Source organism: Narcine bancroftii, chromosome 4, assembly GCF_036971445.1.
Source record: "Narcine bancroftii isolate sNarBan1 chromosome 4, sNarBan1.hap1, whole genome shotgun sequence".
NCBI classification, from domain to species: Eukaryota; Metazoa; Chordata; class Chondrichthyes; order Torpediniformes; family Narcinidae; genus Narcine; species Narcine bancroftii.
In genome coordinates this window covers 216636763-216657742 of record NC_091472.1, presented here as the reverse complement: position 1 = coordinate 216657742, position 20980 = coordinate 216636763, and the positions used below count along the sequence as shown (strand labels likewise).

General features: G+C 42.1%; 1 long non-coding RNA gene across 1 annotated transcript; it reads left to right on the top strand.

Moving 5' to 3' along the window:
- The first annotated feature begins 16283 nt into the window (after nt 1-16283).
- On the top strand, nt 16284-20002 carry LOC138760044 (uncharacterized). The gene is made up of 3 exons (XR_011355352.1): nt 16284-16368; nt 18616-18765; nt 19689-20002. It is a non-coding gene; the product is annotated as an uncharacterized lncRNA (long non-coding RNA).
- The last annotated feature ends 978 nt before the right edge of the window (nt 20003-20980 follow it).

The window sequence follows — 20980 nt, the reverse complement described above, 5'->3', positions numbered from 1 at the left end:
ACCTGGCGCTGTCTTTAAGGAGTATGTACACTCTCCCCGTGACCTGCATGTCTCTTCCCCCTTCACTAAATTTTAAAAATTTAAATTTAAAATGCACCCACATCAAGTTTGAATGATAAATCCTGGCCTTCCTGCCCCTGCCTTCTCCTGAGTGACAACATGCTCACTAGTCTTTTCCTTTGCTTTGGACCCAACCAAGGGCCTAATCCTCTCTTCAATGCTGCATAAACCGCAAGGCTGCTTGAAACAACTCCAGCTGCAGCAGCCCCCTGTTCCATATATGAACAAATGTAATGTCACAGAGTTCAAAGTCGCCGCAACACACTTCTGGCAACGTTGACAGTATTCCGCCCTCTATCCCGTTCAGATAGCACCTCGAATTTAATATTCTCAGTTTACTGTTCAAAATGGTCTCATTTCCCCCCCCCCCCCAGTTGGAACTATTAGCTTTGCAAGCCAGGAGATCGCTGCACGTCGACATTAAACTCAGACCTCTAACACGATTCCTTTTTGCTCACCATCTCACAGCCATGGCTTCAGAAATGACAGCCCTGAAAATCGTGGTGTCACGAACCATGATGAACAGGGAAGGAGGTATGGATTGTCTGTTCGGGCTGAAAAAGCAGTCGGATCTGATCCCATCTTCAGTGCCATTTCTGTGTCCCCCTGCATCTCATCCAACTGATTTATAATGTGACAGTTTTTCCCTTCTCAAACCAACCGCTACTGTCCTCTGAGAGGAAATTCTTTCCTCAGCTCTCCTCTGATTCTTCCACCAATTAATTACTTTAAGCATCATGCTCCTTGGTTTTTTTTGACTGTTATGGAGGGAAATAGATCCTCCTAATGACTGTATCTTGGGCCATGCTTCTCAATTAGATCTTCCCTGTTCCAAACAAAACAACCTCACTGACGCCCCATCAATAATCACAAAAGACGGGGAGGAGTCACGTGATGGAGTAGTGGCCGGACGGTGAACTCCAGCCCTCTCCAGAAAAGTCGGGAAAAACAAAGGAAAACACAAAGGCACAGAAATAAAAGTTAAAGAAAAGTGAGTATAAAGGTGGAAAGAAGATGGCGACAAAAAAAGAAAAATCAAAATCAACGGTAAGAAGAGAGGAAGAGAAGACAACGGAGGAAGAAGGAGAAGGCCTTACCTGTTCGAAGAGGCCCGCTGTGGAGAGAGAAACCCGCTTCCTCAGGACGGTAGAAATTGGACTACAAAAATGGCTCGCTGAGCCGAGTAAAAGTGCGCAACCGCGCATGAAAAAAAACACACCGACGGGAGGGGGGACCAGCTGGGGAGTCGATCTCCACAGCCGGCAATGACAGCTGCAGAACACCTGCAGCAAGAAAAGAACACAGAAGACAATGGAAACAAGAAAGAAGAGAAGAAAAGGGCAACAAAGAAACAACAGATGGCCAACCCAGAGGAAGAAGAAGAGGAAGAGTACAGTGAAATAGAAGAAGAAGGGAAAGGCAAGATAAAGGATATACTTTCTCTTGTTAGAGGATACATGGAGTCATTTAAAGAATGGCAGACACAGGAATTTAATGATTTAAGAAGAAGAATAAACAACACAGAAAAGAAAATGAACAAAATAGATATGACCTTAACAGAAATGGGAAAGAAAATGGACAAGATGGAAGAGCGGGCAGTAGCAGCAGAAATGGAGGTAGAGGACTTAAAAAAGAAATTGGAGGAATCTAATAAAAAAGCGATAGAGACACAAGAACTGTTAGCTCAAAAAATAGATATAATGGAAAATTATAACAGAAGAAATAACATAAAGATAGTGGGCCTTAAGGAAGATGAAGAAGGCAAGAATATGAGGGAGTTTATAAAAGACTGGATCCCTAAGACCCTAGGATGTCCAGAACTACAGCAAGAAATGGAAATAGAAAGGGCACATAGAGCATTGGCCTCTACACCACAACCACAACAAAAACCAAGATCTATTTTAGTAAAATTCCTAAGATATACTACAAGAGAAAGGGTACTGGAGAAGACAATGGAAAAAGTAAGAGAGGGCAACAAGCCACTGGAGTATAAAGGGCAAAAAATCTTCATTTATCCAGATATAAGTTTTGAACTCCTAAAGAAGAGAAAGGAGTTCAATACAGCAAAGGCGATTTTATGGAAGAAAGGGTAAAAATTTATACTAAAGCATCCAGTGGTATTGAAAATATTTATTCCAGGAAAACAAAACAGACTATTCTCGGATCCAGAAGAAGCACGAAAATTTGCAGAACAACTACAAAATTGACGGAGAGATGAAGACGTGTAATGAGAATAAAAATGATCACGATTGATATGCATGTGGGTAAAGAGGTATAAAAGTGTATAGGTATAATATGCATACGTGAATGTATCGGTACTTAGAGGAAAATATAGATAGTATAGACAAGAATTAACAAGGGAAGGTAATGGAATAGAGAGAATAAGGAGGGAATTAAAAGAGTGACCTTTGTTACATATGAAAAGTGAAATCTTTTCTGGGGGGGGCTGGGTGGGGGGGAATAGCGGTCACTGCAAAATCAGTTGATGCTTGCGAGTGAATTCGCAAACCCAAATGGAGAGGGGAGATGTGGTTGTCCGACAAGGGATAAAGGACAACTCAGGAGGGGAAGGGGAGATTGGGGCTAAAGAAGTTATAAATAGGAGAATAAGGAAAAGGTTTGAGGTTTTAGGAATGTTGTCTTATAAAGGGTTTAAAGTAAGAAAACAGAAATGGAAAAGGAGGAAAGGTAATGATGGAAAAACGGAAAGGGAAGATAAACAAAGTATAAAATGGCTACGTTGAACTATATGACTTTAAATATTAATGGAATACATAACCAAATTAAAAGGAAGGAACTGCTAAATTTACTGAAAAAAGAAAAAATTGATATAGCATTTGTCCAAGAAACACACTTAACTGAATTGGAGCACAAGAAATTAAAGAGAGATTGGGTAGGACATGTAACAGCAGCATCGTATAATTCAAAAGCAAGAGGAGTGGCTATATTAATTAGTAAAAATGTGCCATTTAAAATAGAAGAGGAAATAATAGATCCAGCAGGGAGATATGTAATGATAAAATGTCAGATATATTCGGAGTTTTGGAATCTACTTAATGTATATTCACCTAACGAAGAAGATCAAAAGTTTATGCAAGATATCTTTTTGAAGGTAGCTAATACGCAAGGGAACATACTAATAGGAGGGGATTTCAACCTGAATTTGGATTCAAATATGGATAAAACTGGGAAAAAAATTAACAGAAAGAACAAAGTAACCAAATTTATAATTAAATCAATGCAAGAAAGGCAACTTTTGGATATATGGAGGAAACAAAACCCAAAAGAAAAGGAATATTCATATTACTCGGCTAGACATAAAACATACTCAAGAATAGACCTATTTTTGTTATCAGCTAGTATGCAAGATAGAGTAAGAAAAACAGAATATAAAGCTAGAATACTATCGGACCATTCACCCTTAATATTGACAGTAAAGCTAGAGGACATCCCTCCAAGAATGTATAGATGGAGATTAAACCCCATGCTACTTAAAAGGCAGGATTTTAGAGAATTTATTGAAAAACAATTAAAAATGTATTTTGAAATAAATACGGAATCAGTGAAAGATAAGTTTATACTATGGGATGCAATGAAAGCATTCATTAGAGGGCAAATAATAAGTTATGTAACCAAGATGAAGAAGGACTATAATCAGGAAACAGAGCAGTTGGAAAGGGAAATAGTAAATATAGAAAAAAAATTAGCAATGAAGGAAGATACAACTAAAAGAAGAGAATTGGCGGATAAAAAAATAAAATATGAAACATTATAAACATATAAGGTAGAGAAGAATATAATGAAGACAAAACAGAAATATTATGAACTGGGTGAAAAAACGCACAAAATCCTAGCATGGCAGCTTAAGACAGAACAAGCAAAGAAAATGGTATTGGCATCAAGGAAAAAAGACAAACAAATTATATATAATCCAAAAGAAATTAAGGAAAACTTTAGAGAATTCTATGAACAATTATACCGAACTGAAAACGAAGGGAAAGAAGGGAAAATAGATGAATTTTTGACTAAAATTGAACTACCAAAACTACAAATAGAGGAACAAAATAAATTAACAGAACCATTTGGAACAGTAGAAATACAAGAGATAATAAAAAAATTACCAAATAATAAGACACCAGGAGAGGATGGACTCCCAATAGAATTCTACAAAACATTTAAAGACTTATTAATTCCGCCCCTCTTGGATGTAATCAACCAGATTGATGAAACACAAAGCTTACCAGATTCATGTAAAACAGCAATAATTACAGTAATACTAAAACAAGGGAAAGATCCACTCTCACCAGCGTCATATAGACCAATATCTTTACTAAACACAGATTATAAGATAATAGCTAAACTATTAGCAAACAGATTAGCAGAGCAGGTACCAAAAATGGTAAATTTAGACCAAACTGGATTTATCAAAAAAAGACGCACAACAGACAATATTTGTAAATTTATTAACTTAATTCATGCAGTAGAAGGAAATAAAGCACCTGCAGTACCAGTTGCTTTAGACGCAGAGAATGCCTTCGACAGAGTAGAATGGAATTATTTGTTCAAAGTATTGCAAAAATTCAGTTTACCGGAGAAGTATATTAATTGGATTAAAGCATTATATAAGGGACCGTTAGCGAAAGTGACAGTAAATGGACATGTATCAAAACAATTTAACTTAAGCAGGTCAACGCGGCAGGGATGCCCACTATCACCTTTATTGTTTGCGTTAGCTATAGAACCACTAGCAGAATTGATAAGAATAGATAATAATATAAAAGGAATAAAAATAAAAGACAAGGAATATAAAATCAGTCTATTTGCGGACGATGTTATAGTGTACTTAACAGAACCAGAACTATCAATAAAAGAATTATATAAGAAATAGAAGGAATATGGAGAAGTGTCGGGTTACAAGATAAACATAAATAAAAGTGAAGCAATGCCTATGAATATGCGGATTTCTCAAAATTTAAGAAGGAATCTCCATTTAGATGGCAAATGCAGGCAATAAGATACCTAGGTGTACAAATAAACAAAAATCTCGGCCAATTATACAAACTCAATTATTATCCACTAATGAAAAAATTACAGGACGATTTAGAGCATTGGAAAGATCTACCACTAACACTAATAGGAAGGATAAACTGTATTAAAATGAACATTTTTCCAAGGATATTATACTTATTTTAGGCATTGCCAATACAACTGACAGAAAAATTCTTCAAAGAGTTAAAGAAAATAATAAGGAAATTTTTATGGAGAGGGGGGAAACCGAGGATAGCACTGGATAAATTAACAGAAGGGTATAAACAAGGAGGCTTACAATTGCCAAACTTTAAAAATTATTATAGAGCCGCACAATTAAGATACCTATCAGATTTTTATCAAACAAGGGAAAAACCAGACTGGACGAGATTAGAATTAGATAAAATAGGGGAAAAGATACCTGAACACATATTATATAAATGGGATGAAAAATTGGTACAACATAGAACTTCTCCAGTATTACATCATCTACTCAATATTTGGAAGAAGATTCATGTAGAAAGAAATAAAACAAATTATCAATTACCAAAACTAATATTGACGCAAAATAAGTTACTCCCTTTTACAATAGATAACCTTTCCTTTAGAGAATGGGAAAAAAAAGGGATTAAAAGAATAGAGAATTGTTTTTCAGAAAGTAGATTCTTATCCTTTGAACAAATGAGAGATAAGTACAATATAACTGGAGATACAGCGCTGGCATATTACCAACTGAGATCCTACTTGAAAGATAAATTAGGAAGCAATTTGAGTTTGCCAGAGGGATGTAACCTTGAATATGTGATTACAGATACAATGTTAATCAAAAGATTTATAACAAATATGTATATTAAACTGCAAGAAAAAGAGAATGAGGAAACAAATGGTAAAACTAAACAAAAATGGGAACAAGATTTAAATATAAAGATAAAAAAGGAAACATGGGAGAAATTATGTTCTGGAACGATGAGAAATACAATAAATACGAGGCTACGTATGATACAATATAACTGGCTACACAGACTATACATTACACCTCAAAAGTTAAATAAATGGGACCCAACAGTATCTGATAGATGTTTTCGATGTAAAAAAGAAATGGGAACAACAATTCATGCAATCTGGACATGTGAGAAAGTAGAAAACTTTTGGGAAGATCTCAATCAGATATTAAATAAAATAACAGAAAACAATATACCAAAGAATCCAGAGATCTTTCTTCTAAGTAACATAAAAAACAAAGAATTTGGAATTGATTTGGAGGATGCACAAAAAAGATTTGTTAAGATAGCCCTAGCCGTAGCAAAAAAATGTATTATGTCAACCTGGAAATTGGAAGATAATCTGAAAATACAACAATGGTATATAGAAATGAATAAATGTATTCCATTAGAAAAAATTACATATAGTTTAAGAAATAATATTGAAATATTCGAACAAATATGGGAGCCTTACATTAAATACAATAGCGAAAACCTACCGGGGACAATCATTACCTAAGTTGATGGAAGGAGAAGGAAAGAAAAGAATGGACTAAGTAGAATTTCTGGTGTATTTTTGTTGAATGACAACATTATCTGACTGGTTTAATGTAACCTAGATTGTATACCTAAAATGGATGTGGGGGGGGGGGTGGGGGGGTGGCTTGGGAGGGGAGGGGGGGAGAAAAAGTCACTGTATATGTGTGAAAAAGAAAAAGTGTGTAGCATGGCTAATGTGATTTATGGTGTGAAAAATAAAAAATTTAAAAAAAAATCACAAAAGACTGGCATTGTGAAACTGATAGGGCTTTTGTTATCTGGAATGGCCGTCAACCTCATTGACTGATCGAGGTGGAGTGGAATAGGGAGCATGCACAGAGCTAGAGGTAGGATCAGTCTCGGGAGATAGCAGCGGTTTAACACTCCCACCTTATTCATTCGTTGCTCGCAGACTAAACCTCTCAGCTCTGCAACATCCTCATAAATCTACCCCCCCCCCCACCACCCCCCACAATCCAATAGTGCAACCACAACAATGTTCCCGTGATGTGACTGCACTCAAGCCGTAACCTAAATGGAAATGTGTACAGTCCCAGCACAACCTCCCGTCTTTTGTGTTCTTGGCCCAGGCTAATTAAAATATTAATATTACAGGGCCATATAAATACACACACACACACACACACACACACACACACACACACACACACACACACACACACACATGCACTTACACACACACATACACACACACACTCGTGAACGCACGCATGCACCCATACACACACACGACGCCCCAGCCACCTTCCCACTCGATCCCACCCATCCGAACTCCCAACACCTTGAGCGTCACAGGTACTTACTGAGGTCAACAGTTTGACCCATGTAAAAGTGGAACGACCCCCCCCCCCCGCCTCCCAATTTGACCCGAAAATGTGGTGTAAAATGTTGAACGATGGGACAATACGCATTTTATTAAATAATATTCCATAGAATTCCACAGTATAGATTCACATCACAAGTGGGGCAAACGACAAGAAGCTCGGACAGGGTCAAGGATAAAGAAATCATTATAAAAGCTGAGCAAGTGGCAGAGAGATGGAGAAAGGAAATTCTGGAGCCGAGGGCTCCAGCACCTGAACCATTGCTGACAGTGAGTGATTGTTGTGTTTTCTCTCTGGGTGATCTTATCAGTAAGACAAGCCTGCGGGAAGGCAGCAGCAATTTGAAAGCTCCACTATCCTTACTCTCTAATTTTCAACAACAGTGAATAACAAGGAAACTTGAAACCTTCTGAAAAGAAAATTGGCCTTGTGCTGGCTGGCTCCACATCTCATTCTGTAAAATAAAATTATAAAATAATTTTTTTTTACATTCTGATCCAAAAAAATGCCAAACTGTGGCCCATTTGGAAACCTCTCTGTCATCAAAGAAGGTCATTGCTAAATTTTATCTAACATATTTTTGTTGCTACTTAACCAAAAAAATCAAATGGCAGCGACCAGGGAGAACGGGGGGAGAGGAGATACAGCGCTGCTTAGCAGGGTTCAATCACCCATTCTTGATGCCGGTGGCAGCCCACAGTAGCCTGTTGAAGAAGCCGATGGTGTTTTGAAACTAAAATTTTGCAACCGTGGGTCAGCACCCAAGGTGGTGGTGCCGGTGCTCAGAAGCGGCCAAGAAAGGGTTGCAGACTCCGGGGTGGGGGGGGTGGGTGAGCAGCAGACCACCCCAGGGCATCAGAAATGGGGAGAGCCCACCCCATTGAGAAGGTGAAGTGGAGGAGATAACCCGATGGGACGAAGGCTGAGTGACCTGCCCAGCGTGCATGCAACTTGTGGCCGGGATGCCCGCACGGGCTGTGGGGTGTTGGAGATTGGCTCGTGGGAACCAGGTTATCAAAGCCGGGATTCAAGAGGGTGCCGAGGACAAGAAGGTTTCCTGAAGGCCCTCGGGTGCTGAAGACTTCCTGATCATGTCAGAGATTTGGATCTTGGGCTCGGGTCGCAGCTGCAGAGGCTGTGGGAGCGCTGGAGGCGAATCCATGGACACTCAGTAACTCTGAAGGCACTCTCTTTTGCCTCTCTTTCTCTCATACTGTAAATGGCAGTCAGAGGGCAATTTCGTGTAATGTTATATTTTCTGTACCATTACTAGACAGTAAAGGACTCTGGAATCTTGAATATTGAATCTTGAACCAAGTAAATGACACAATTCAGTTAAAGGACGCTTGGCACTTTCAGCAGGCAAGAGCACCCTCTGCTGTATCAGAGCGACTTTACTTCAATTCTTGCATCAGAAATGTGCTTGCCGTCAAGACTAAACAGGGGAGACAATTCAACCCCTCAGTCTGCTTCACTGTTCAATTGGACGGAGGGAGATTGGCGTTATATGCAGGGCATAACATAACAGAACAAGAAATTGGAGTAAGAGTTGGCCATCCGGCCCGTCAAGCCTCCTTCGCTATTCATCTGACCCATGTACTCAGCTCCACCGACTTGCCTGTTCCCCATAACCCTCTCAGTTCACCTACTATACAAAAATCTACCTAACTTTATCTTAAAGATTCACCATTTTCTGGGAGAAGCAGATCTTCCTCATCTCTGTTCCCCCACCCCCCACCCCACCCCCCCCCCCCCCCGCCGTCTTGAGGCAATGCCCCAAATTCCTGTCTCACTTACCAGTGGAAATAACTTTGCTGCCTCTATCTTAACTATTCCTGTCATAACTTTATATCACTCTATTGGACACGCTCTCATTCTTCTGATCCCAGGCATCTCAACCTCTCCTCGTAGGCCTATGGTTGACAAGCTTTGTCTTTCCACTCACGTAGCACCTTAAGTAATCCCTTACGAACTACAGAGTTAGTGCTCTATGGTCACTGTGGTGCAGCAAGCAGGCACAAAACACAGGAAAGACTGTACTACAGGGTTTAATCCACTTGAACTCTGTACACAGTTGTAGTATCTTGATGGCTCCACGAGTGTGACTGGCCCGGGAGGGGCTGGCTCAAGTCTATATAGAGGTTGGTGATTGACAGCCAGCAGGTGGAGTCGGCCTCCCAGGTTGTTTACATGAAGGTACAGAGGTTGCCCCCTGCAATAGGCTGGTGGGCATGTGGCCCAGTGCTGTGGTTGTATCACCACAGTTAGTAAGGGATTACTTAAGGTGGTACGTGAATGGGGAAAAAAGGTTGAGAATCACTGTCATATGGTATCCCCCTCATCTCTGGAATCAACCAGGTGAACCTCCTCTGCCCCACCTCCAAAGCCAGTGTATTCTTCCTCAAATCATGAGACCTAAAATGTATACTGTAATCAAGGTGGAGCTCTTCCTTTTAGATAATCGTACCTTTCCCTGTACCCTGCATCTTGTCTTTGGAACATTACACCTGGCACTCTTTGAATTACTGTAACATTGCAGGTGCTGCTCAACGGGGTTACAATGGGGTTTCATTCTAGCAAACGTCAAAAAAAGTCATGTCGAAAAAGAATACAGGTATACCTTGTATAACGCTGGTGATGCTGTATCAGTCCTCACACTGATCCTGCTGCCCCGCTCTCTCCCGACAGCCCACTATCAGTCCCCACACTGATCACACTGCCCTGCCTTCTCCCGACCGTACTGTCAGTCCCCACCTTGATCCCACTGCCCAGCTCTCTCCCGACAGCACTTTATCAGTCCCCACACTGATCCCACTGGCCAGCTCTCTCCCAACAGCACTTTATCAGTCCCCACACTGATCCGACTGCCTAGCTCTCTCCTGACAGCGCTGTGTCAGTCCCCACACTGATCCCACTGCCTCATTCTTTCCCGACACTGATATATCAGTCCTTTCAACCATTCCGCCTGACGCAATAGAAGTGTTTGACCAAGGAGGCTACAAAGAATTCACCTCAGAGGAATTATCAACATTTATGGGAAAATCAGCGATACTTGTGATGTCCTTACTTTAATGTATCACATGAAAGTCAATAATAAAAGTCACACAAAACTTTGGGAAAATAGTAAGTCAAGCCATCGTAAGTAGGGGAGCACCTGTACATCCTGCACTTCTGCTTCATTATGGGTCTCCCTGCTCCAGTTATGTTCACATTGACTTACCTGGATGGCATGCAGAACAAAGCTTTTTTTTTACTGTACCTCAGTACACATGACAATAACAAAAAAAAGAGCCACAAATGTCAATATATTTTTACTTTAATCTTTGGATACAGTTATTCTTGACTTCCAAAGTTGGATATCTAAATCTCTTTCCTGTCCACAATTTTCAGATTGTCATCATTTAGAAAATTGTTAATTTACTCTTCAGTGCAGAAGGTCTCAAGTTCCCACTTTGAACTCGATCTGTGGTGGCACAGTTCTTTAATTTAACTGCCATTTACACAGCATTGACAATGGTTAACTCGAATCGATAATTCTCCACTCCTTCAAGGGTTGTTACCAGATGAAAAGCTGAGATTGAATGCAGCTCCCCGTGGAGTGTTCCGTATTTCTTTCTGCCAATTGGAAAAAAATTAATTTATTTTTGTACTCTGCCTTCTATTTCTGAGTCAATCCACGTCCAAAGGCAATTCCTAGCTCTCTCATATTTAACAGGGGTTCTGCAGCTCACGGAAAGTCGCCGTGGGGTGCCATTTTTTTCAGCTAAGGAGCTGATTGTTGACCAGGAAGGGAGGTGTACAATCCAGTGATCATTGGGGGGTCAGAGGTGGAGAGGGTGAGCAAATGCAAGTTCTTGGCAGTCGTCATCTCAGAGGATCTTTCCTAGACCCAGCACACCAATGAAGAAAGCACATCGGCGCCTTTACTTCCTCGGGAGTTTGTGGAGCTTTGGCATAACACCGGAAACCCTGGAAATTTCTACAGAGGGGTAGTGGAAAGTGTGCTGACCAGCTGCATCACGGTCTGGCGTGAGGGCGCCAATACCCCTGGGTAGTGGACACAGCCCAGGATGTCACAGGCAAAACCCTTCCCCCGACCCATCGAGAACACCTTCAGGGAACGCTACCATTGAAGAGCTGCAGCGATCATCAAGGATCCACACACTCTTTTCTCGCTGCTGCCATCAGAAAATAGGTATCGGTGCCACAAAACTTGCACCACCAGGTTCAAGAACAGCTGCTCCCCCTCCACCATCAGACTCCTCAATGACAAACACAATCAAGGACTTACTTAAGGACTCATACTACTGCACGTTATTGATTTTTTTAAATTCTCTCTGTATTGTACAGTCGGTTTGTTTACATTTGTTATCTGTTTACAGCTCTTTATTTGTTTCCTTTTGAGTACAGTTTTTTTTTGCACGACCAATAAGGCTTGCCCCCAGGAAAATGAATCTTGGAGTTGTATGTGATGTCAGGTCTGACATACTACTCTGACAAGAAATCTGAATCTGAAATCTCATTTGCTGACGGCACTTTGTGTTATATCTTGATACTTCTCTTTGGGTAAAGAGGTGACCAACAAGCAAACATACTGCCCTGAGAAGGAAGGGTCTGTATCCAGCAGGGAAGGTGGCCCATAATGTATTTATTGACTTGCAACAGTTGTCTTTTTTCTCATTATCACAACATTTCCTCATCATGGAACTCCTTTCACACTAAGCTGTCACACCATAAGCTGTTAGGGAAGCATATAACGTAGAACATCACAGCACTGTACAGATTTAGATTTCTGATTTATTGTCAGAATACATTACCTGATATCACATACATCCCTGAGGTTCCTTTTCTGAGAGAGAATTACCGCATAGTGCAAAAATACTTCTACTCAACGCACATATGTAAAGTAATAAAGATGTGTAAACAAACTGAGGGAATTTTTAAAAATCAATAAAGTGCACAAGTGACAGTCCTTGAATGTGTCCTGATTGAGTTTGTTGTTGAGGGGTCTGATGGTAACTGTTCTTGTACCTGGGGGTACGAGTTTTGTGGCACCTGGACCTCTTTCCTGATGGCAGCAGCGAGAACAGAGCATGCGCTGGGTGGGGTGGATCCTTGCTGTTTGCTGCTGTTCTCCGATGGCAGTGTTCCTTGAAGTACAGGCCTTCGGCCCATGATGTTGTGCTGACCCACATAAACAGCAAAAAAAATGCACTCCTTACCTCATAATCCTCTATTTTTCTTTCATCCATGTACCTTTCTAAGATTCTCTTAAATGTTCCTATTGTTCTAGCCACTGCCATCACACCTGGGAATTATGCGAAAAGTAAAACACAATGCTAGAGAAACCGTGTACTTTAGAAAGCAAAGGTAAAAGAAAATCAAAGATAAAGATTAAAGAAAACTTGCCCCTGAGTCTCCCCTTCTTATGAGCCCAAAGGACTCTAAAACCCAGCAGCAGCAGACATTCACCAAGACAAGTGGTTTTTAAAACAAAATTGTCTTTAATCAACTTTAAACATGAGAACAAAATCAAACCTTAACTTATCTCTATAATTCTTTGGCTTGGCTTCGCGGACGAAGATTTATGGAGGGGTATGTCCACGTCTGCTGCAGGCTCATTGGTGACTGACAAATCCGATGCAGGACAGGCAGGCACGGTTGCAGCGGTTGCAAGGGAAAATTGGTTGATTGGGGTTGGGTGTTGGGTGTTTCCTCCTTTGTCTTTTGTCAGTGAGGTAGGCTCTGCGGTCTTCTTCAAAGGAGGTTGCTGTCCGCCAAACTGTGAGGCGCCAAGATGCACAGTTGGAGGCGATATCAGCCCACTGGCGGTGGTCAATGTGGCAGGCACCAAGAGATTTCTTTAAGCAGTTCTTGTACCTCTTCTTAGGTGCACCTCTGTCTCGGTGGCCAGTGGAGAGCTCACCATATAACACGATTTTGGGAAGGCGATGGTCCTCCATTCTGGAGACGTGACCCACCCAACGCATTTGGGTCTTCAGCAGCATGAATTCGATGCTGTCGGCCTCTGCCAGCTCGAGTACTTCGATGTTGGTGATGAAGTCATTCCAATGAATTTTGAGAATGGAGCGGAGACAGCGCTGATGGAAGCGTTCTAGGAGCCGTAGGTGATGCCGGTAGAGGACCCATGATTCAGAGCCGAACAGGAGCGTGGGTATGACAACGGCTCTTTATGTTTATTGACTTGCAACAGTTGTCTTTTTTCTCCCTCAGACTCAATGAATGTTAAATCTCACTGTGAGGCAGAGTATAAAGCCCTTCAAAAGGTAGTGGACACAGCCCAAGACACCACAGGCAAAACTCTCCCCAACATCGAAAACATCTACAGGGAAACGCTGCCGTCAGAGAGCAGCAGCAATCATCAAGGACTCGGACCTGCCAGCACACGCTCTATTCTTGTTACTGCCATCAGGAAAGAGGTACATGTGCCACAAGACTCGCACCACCAGGTTCAGGAACAGCTTCTACCCCTCCACCATCAGAATCCTCAATGACAATTTCAATCAGGGGCTCATTTAAGCACTTGTAAACTTTATTGATTTTTTAAAATTCCCTCTGTATTGCACACTTTGTTTAAATTCTGATTACACTTCTTTGTTTGTTTACATTTTAGTACAGTTTTTTTTGCACTACCAGTAAGCGGTAATTCTGCCTCACCCGCCAGGATAAAGGATCTCAGGATTGTATGTGATGTCATGAATGTAAATTGGAAAATCTGCTCGTCCCAATGTGCAACATCATGTCCAATGTTCCTTCCACTTAGACTTCAAATTGCAGTGTCCCATCCCTAATCTGTGGCTTTTTCTTCAGAAGACCATGCTTGACGTTTTCTAATTATTTTATCTACCTTTGCCATAAATGCTAAATTTTGCTCATGTATGACTAATGATTTTTTATTTAAAAAGATGGTGGGGGGGTGTTTTATTACAATGACATTAAGTTGAATCTTCAATCTTGAGTGTAGTGCAAGACTGGAAGGAATTTCCTTCATGTAAATTTTGGAAACTTTCGCCTCAGTTTCTGCACAAACTCCAGTCATTGGAGACTAACTTCACTCCTCTTCCTGGCAACTCCCTCAGACTCAATGTTAAATCTCACTGTGAGGCAGGTTTATGACCTCAGAACCTCACCACTAAACACTGGACAATAAACGTTTTCAAGATTTGATTCCCGAGGGGAAAGAAAATGGAGGATTGTGATAGACAACTTCAAGGTGAACACAAAGATCATTTCAGATTTGCTTTATCACGTAGGAAGTTGGAGAAACGTTAAATTAGCTTTTATTGAATTTAGCATGCTTAATTACATAATGACGCTGACATATTGTGTTAGCTCGACTGACCCAAGAATGATTTTGCGTTGATTTTCATTTGTACTCAGCATCTGATGCCTCTCGTGTCAGTGCCCGACAATAGTTGGCCGGCATCGATGGATTCCAGTCGCCCTGATATCACTTTTCCACGGTGGCAATGTTCTGGTGGAACCTTTTACTGTGCTCATCACTGACTGCAAGTGTGAATACAGAGAATTAATTTTCGATGGCATGTTGCATGTCATGGATTTGAATGCTTGAAGTAGACTTAAAATGTGACAGGAAATCACAAAGATAGGTTATATCTAAAAAAAGGTACACGGTAGGAAAATATTAAGGCAATTTTCATGATCAGCAGCCCAAAATCCATAAAATACACCCAAAAGTGTTCAGGAAGCAAATTCTTTGTTCTCCAGTGTAATTGAATTGAATTGTTTATTGCCATATACAGCAGAAAGCTTGGTTTTGCATGAGGAAGCATTCAGGAGGGAGAAAGATCAGCTCATTGAATGGTGTCCCACCAACAGCCTGCACTCAATGTTAGCAAAACCAAGGACATGATCATGGACTTCAGAAAGAAGTCAAGAAAACACGATCCAGTTCTCATCAAGGGCTCAATAATGGACAGGGTCAAGAACTTCAAATGCCCGGGTGTCAACATCTCTGAGGATCTGTCCTGGAGCCTCCATGTCAATTCAATCATGAAGAAAACTCGCCAGCGGCTATACTTTGTGAGGATCCTGAGGAGATTCGGTATGTCATTGAAGACTCTCGAAAACCTCTACAGGTGTACCGTGGAGAGTATTTCGGTGGGTTGCATCACCATCTGGTTCGGAGGTGCCAATGCTCAGGAGGGGAAAATTCTCCAGAGGGATGTTAACTCGGCCTTCGACATTACAGGCACCAGACTTCACTCCATCAAGGACCATCTACACGAGGTGGTGTCTTAAATAAAGCAGCCTCTATCCTCAAAGACTCCCCACCACCCAGGCCAGGCCCTTTTCACTCTGCTACCATCGGGAGCCTGAAGACGAGCCATCCAACAGCATAAGGACAGCTTCTTCCCCGCTGCCATCAGATTCCTGAATAACCAATGAACCAAAGGCACTGCCTTAATTTGATGTTTTGTCCACTATTTTGATTTATTTTTTGTATGGCATTTTATTTGAATATTTGCACTGAGATGTAATAAATTCTGATTCCAATTCTGATTGGTACCCCTCCACCATTAGTTTGTTTACATTCTGATTGTGATAGCCCACACACAGCAGGGAGAACAACCATGGCATATTTTCCTACCATCCTCATCAGTCTTCTGCTTGTTGACTAGTACAGGCTCTTGGTTAATCAGTGCCTTGTTTCTTCATTCTTTCCCTGACCTCAAGTATCTTGTCCTTGTGTCCTCCAATCCTCATCAGTCAGAGACACTTTCGCAGTTCAAAGTCCAAATGTTTCGTCAGAGTACATGAACGATTTCACCAGGGCTGTCACAGACTTTATCAAAACAGCTGTGGATGAGTTTGTGCCCAGAAAGCCAGAAGTTTACAATCCAGTGATCACTGGGGGATCAGAGGTGGAGAGGGTGAGCATATTTAAGTTCTTGGGACTCGCTCTCTCAGAGGATCTTTCCTGGACCCAACACACCAATGAAGAAAGCACGTCAGCGCCTCTACTTCCTCAGGAGTTTGTGGAGGTTTGGTGCAATATCAGAAACTCTGGCAAATTTCTACAGAGGTGTGGTGAAAAGTGTGCTGACTGGCTGCATCACGGTCTGGTATGGGGGACACCAATACCTCTGAGTGTAAAGTCCTGCAAAAGGTAGTGGATATCGCCCTGGACATCACAGGTAAAACCCTCCCCACTATTGAGTACCTCTGTGGGGAGTGCTGCCATTGGAAAGCAGAAACAATCATCTAGGATCCACCCTGCCCAGCACACGCTCTGTTCTCATTGTTGCCATCAGGAAAGAGGTACAGGTGCCCCAAGGCTCACACCACCAGGTTCAGGAACAGCTGCTACCCCTCCACCATCAGTTTGTTTACATTTGTTATTTGTTTACAGTTTGTTTACATTGTGTACAGATTTTTTTTTGCACTTCCAATAAGTGGTAATTCTATCTCGCCTGCAGATAAAAGAATCTCAGGGTTGTATGTGATGTCGTGAATGTACTCTGACAATAAGTCTGTAATGGCATCACATACGGCCCTGAGATCCTTATGCCTGTGGGCCAGGTAGAATTTCACATCACTGTAACTGTACTCAAGAAGAACTTTACTCCCCCAAATCTGGCTTCGTGAACACCCCAGATGCCAATCACTCCATCATTGGGCCCCAAAATGCCCAACACTCTGGAATTTCCATCTTTTAACTTTTATACCTCCTGTCTCATTTATACGATCCTCCTTAAAACTGTCACAACCACCAAACGTTTGATAATCAAGTGTAATAACTCATTTTGCAGTGTGACGCCAAATATTGTTTCCTGCAAATTGCCTTGGGACTTCTTATTGTGGTGAAGTGTCTTTTAAATGCTAAGTATTATTGTTGTTCCTTCATCTTCTGATCTTGTATCGATTTCTCTTTCCTTTTATCTCTGCCATCCATATTTTAGAGCCAGTAAGTGCTGAGGCAGCGGGTCTATTCTGGCTGCGTCAGCACCATTGAAACTGCAGTCAAATCTTTTCCAATCATGCTGACTTTCTTTTTATCTTTCTCATCTTGTTAACTTGAATTATGTCACTCCCCTCCGTGGAGGATGAGAGGTGCTGATTTAACGCAATTGGCTCTGGACTGCAGAGCCAGTCTGGCTGCATCGATGTGTGGAATGGTAGCAGGAACTCGATGCAGAGGATCATTGCATTGGCCGTGAAGCTTGCTGGGCTGAAGATGCTGTGCGCTGGATGGAAGGGTCTTCTTGAGGCCTATTTAGACAGCATCTACAGATGAAAGGGAGGTTTCGGGGATCATTTTGGCTGCTTTAATATTGATCTGACCTGATGCTTTGCAGCTACCATACCTCAAGCTCATGTTGAACATGAGTTACCAAAGCCCGATTGGGAGTGTGGTGGAACATGGTAGTGCAAATGTGGCCTGCCTCCGACTCTGTAACTCCCCTCCCCACAGATTCCCAATAAAGGCTGGTAGACCTAGTCTCCTCCCTCCATACCAGCCTTGGTTCCAGACCAGCAGCATGTTGATATGCCTGATATTTCTGGATAATAAAGCCTTTAATCACTCACTTCGTGCCTGCTTGTGGTTATTGATTGTGCTACAGGGAGCAAGGTCAACAGCAATGGTAAAACAAGGGAGGAATGAGATTTGACTTCCGTCACACTCTCCATCACTTCAGAATGTTCTGGAACACTTGCAGCTAATCAGAGAGATGGATTTTTGAGCAATGGGGTTATGGGGAACACGTGGATAAGTGGCCAGATCAGCCACAATCTTACAGCTCCTGCTCCTGTCTCTTAAGTTCTTATTAAGGACTTCTTGAATGGAGGGCACTGTTCTTTCCACTTTTTAGGCATTCCTGAGAGAACGAGGATGATTTGTTTCCTCTTGGGCATAGAGGCTAGCGCAACACCTTTACGGTGCCAGCGATTGGGACCAGGGTTTGAATCCCGTGCAGTCTGTAAGGAGTTTGTTATGTTCTCCCCTTGTCTGCAAGGGGGCTCCAGTTTCCTCCCACTGTTCGAAACATAAGTTAATTGGGTGTAAATTGGTTGGCGTGGGCTCGTGGGCCGAAAGGGCCTGTTACTGAGCTGTATGTCTAAATTTAAAATTTGGCCTGCTGCGTTTCTCCATCATTGTGTTTTTACTTCAACCACAGTTTCTGCAAACTGTCATGTTTTACTTGCAACTTGTAACATGCACAGTCCTAAATTGTGCTGGCTCGCCATGCGAGGTGAGGTGGAAGTGAAATGGCAGCACTCCCAACCCTCAAGAGAGTTTCTGACGCTGATCCAGAATGTCCATCTTGGTAAGTTTGAAATAGACCTATTTATTCTTAATGCTCTGCATTTCCCTGGCGCTGAAAGAATGGTTCCAGCTGCCTGGTAGATTACGGGTAATGAAGTCAGCCAATGCTCCCGCATTGAGCCGTCGCCGCAAGTTGACTGGGCAGTCCAAGAGTGGCCTGATCAGATGGTGGAGTGACATTCCGGTGAACTCAGGCAGCACTGCACCCCTGCTGCTGCGTCGGGAGTGGGATGGGATGGGTTGGGGGGGGTGGGGCTAGGAGTGAGGCTGATGGCCGTGGCTAGGAGCCAGGCAGTCGGGCATGACGGAGACAGTGGCGTCCCCCTTTAAGATGAGTGATTTTAGCCAATTATCACCTTTAATCAGGGATTATGAATGCAGACTATCCGTGGAATCTGATAGCCGCTCCACAACGATATAAACGATAATGTTTCTCAAAATTCATTGTACATAAATGCAGGGGCCCTTGATAATCTGGGGCCCATTGCATTTGCCACTACATCACTCCAGTCCTGCTTGTGGCTTCGGAGAGGGTGAGACAGAAGGTCATTTTGTTTTAATTGCAGAATTTGCAGGCTGTCTCTCAGGAAATGTCCAAACTATTGACAATAAATGAAAATTAATTATTTGGCTTTTGCATTCATCTGCAGGAGGGTTTTGCTCCCTCTCTTCCTGACTTGTTACCTTGACTTTCTCTCGTCAAGGAGGTCGCAAGAGTGATGGTAGTTTAACAATTTCGAGCTTGATTCAGAAATCACAGAATGACCATATTTGGCACATATATTTTCTGAAGATCAGTGAGTTGCTTTGTAGTAACATTGTCCTTATGTAATAATCAAGTCAGATCCATTCTATCTGTTTGCTTGCTTAATTAAAACCATTAAATATAGAAAAATCAATATTTCTTTTTGTTTGTAAATTTAGATTTAATGTAGACTGAAGCAAGTGTTCCAAGCATATGGTTTGACAGCCGATGATGAAAAATCTTTGAATTGAAATGGGCCTCAACAGCGATTCCCTATTAAGACGTTCGAACAGAATGGAGTTGTTTTTCAGTATGTTCTGCCAGCGGGTTGTAAACGTTCTTGTCTTGCCATCTTATAATACAATGGCTGCAATTTTCAACAACGTAGTTCTTTAAATTCAATCTGCAACAGGCAGGTCTGCTTGCGGCTATTTCCTGAACACAAAAGGCAGCTGAATTACCATGTGTACAGTTTGTTATATTTAATTTTTTAAAAGTAAATTTTGATGTACGCCACGGTATCGGGCCATTTCAGTCCACAAGTCCATGCCACCCAGTTTACACCCCTTTAACCTTCACCCCCGATACGTTCAGTAATAAATAACGCACGAAGTAAGAGGCCTTGTATGAGTGTGGTTGTTCAGGAGACTGATGGTGGAGGGATAGCAACTGATCCTGAACCTGGTGGTGTGAGTTCTGTGGATTTGTCCCCAATGCTCCCGCAGACTCCACAGCCACACTGACTCCAGTTCAAACCACCAGCCAGCTGAACTCCAGATCCAAGCCTCCCACATGATCAGGAAGTGCTCGGTGCCTGAGGCCTTTTAGCACCCCTTCTTGCCCTCAACACCCTTGTGTGCACTGGTATGAGAAGGCAACTTGCCAACATTGTTAAAGATTTATCAGGAATAAAGATAATTCGTAGCACCATAAAGAAGTCGGGGATATCTGATGGATGAGATGGTGATGTATGGGGAGGCTTGTGCAGAACAGTTAATAGGCCTGCTGCCTCACAGCCTCAGTAACCTCTTCCGGGGTTGTTGACGTGGAGTGCTCCTGTTTCCTCCCACAGTGCTAAAGGTTAATTGGCTGCTGTGAATTATACCTTGTGTCTTGGCAGAATCTCGGGGGAGTTGATGGGAATCTGCAGACAATAAATCACATCTATAGTTTGGTAATGGAGAGTTCCTCGGAGTCCACTTAAGAAGTTGACCTATCATGGACGCAAACAGCTCTTGACTTGTTAGGCAGGCGCAACAGGAGCTCTATCGAGAGCATCCTGGCCGGCTGCATCACAGTGTGGTACAGTCGCTGTAGAGCAGGGGTGGCCAACCTTTTAATCTTTAATTTAGACATACAGCACAGTAACAGGCTATTTTGGCCCACAAATCTGTACTGGGGGTGTATGTTAATTGGGCGGCACGGACTCGTGGGCCAAAATGGCCTGTTACCAGGCTGTATGACTAAATTA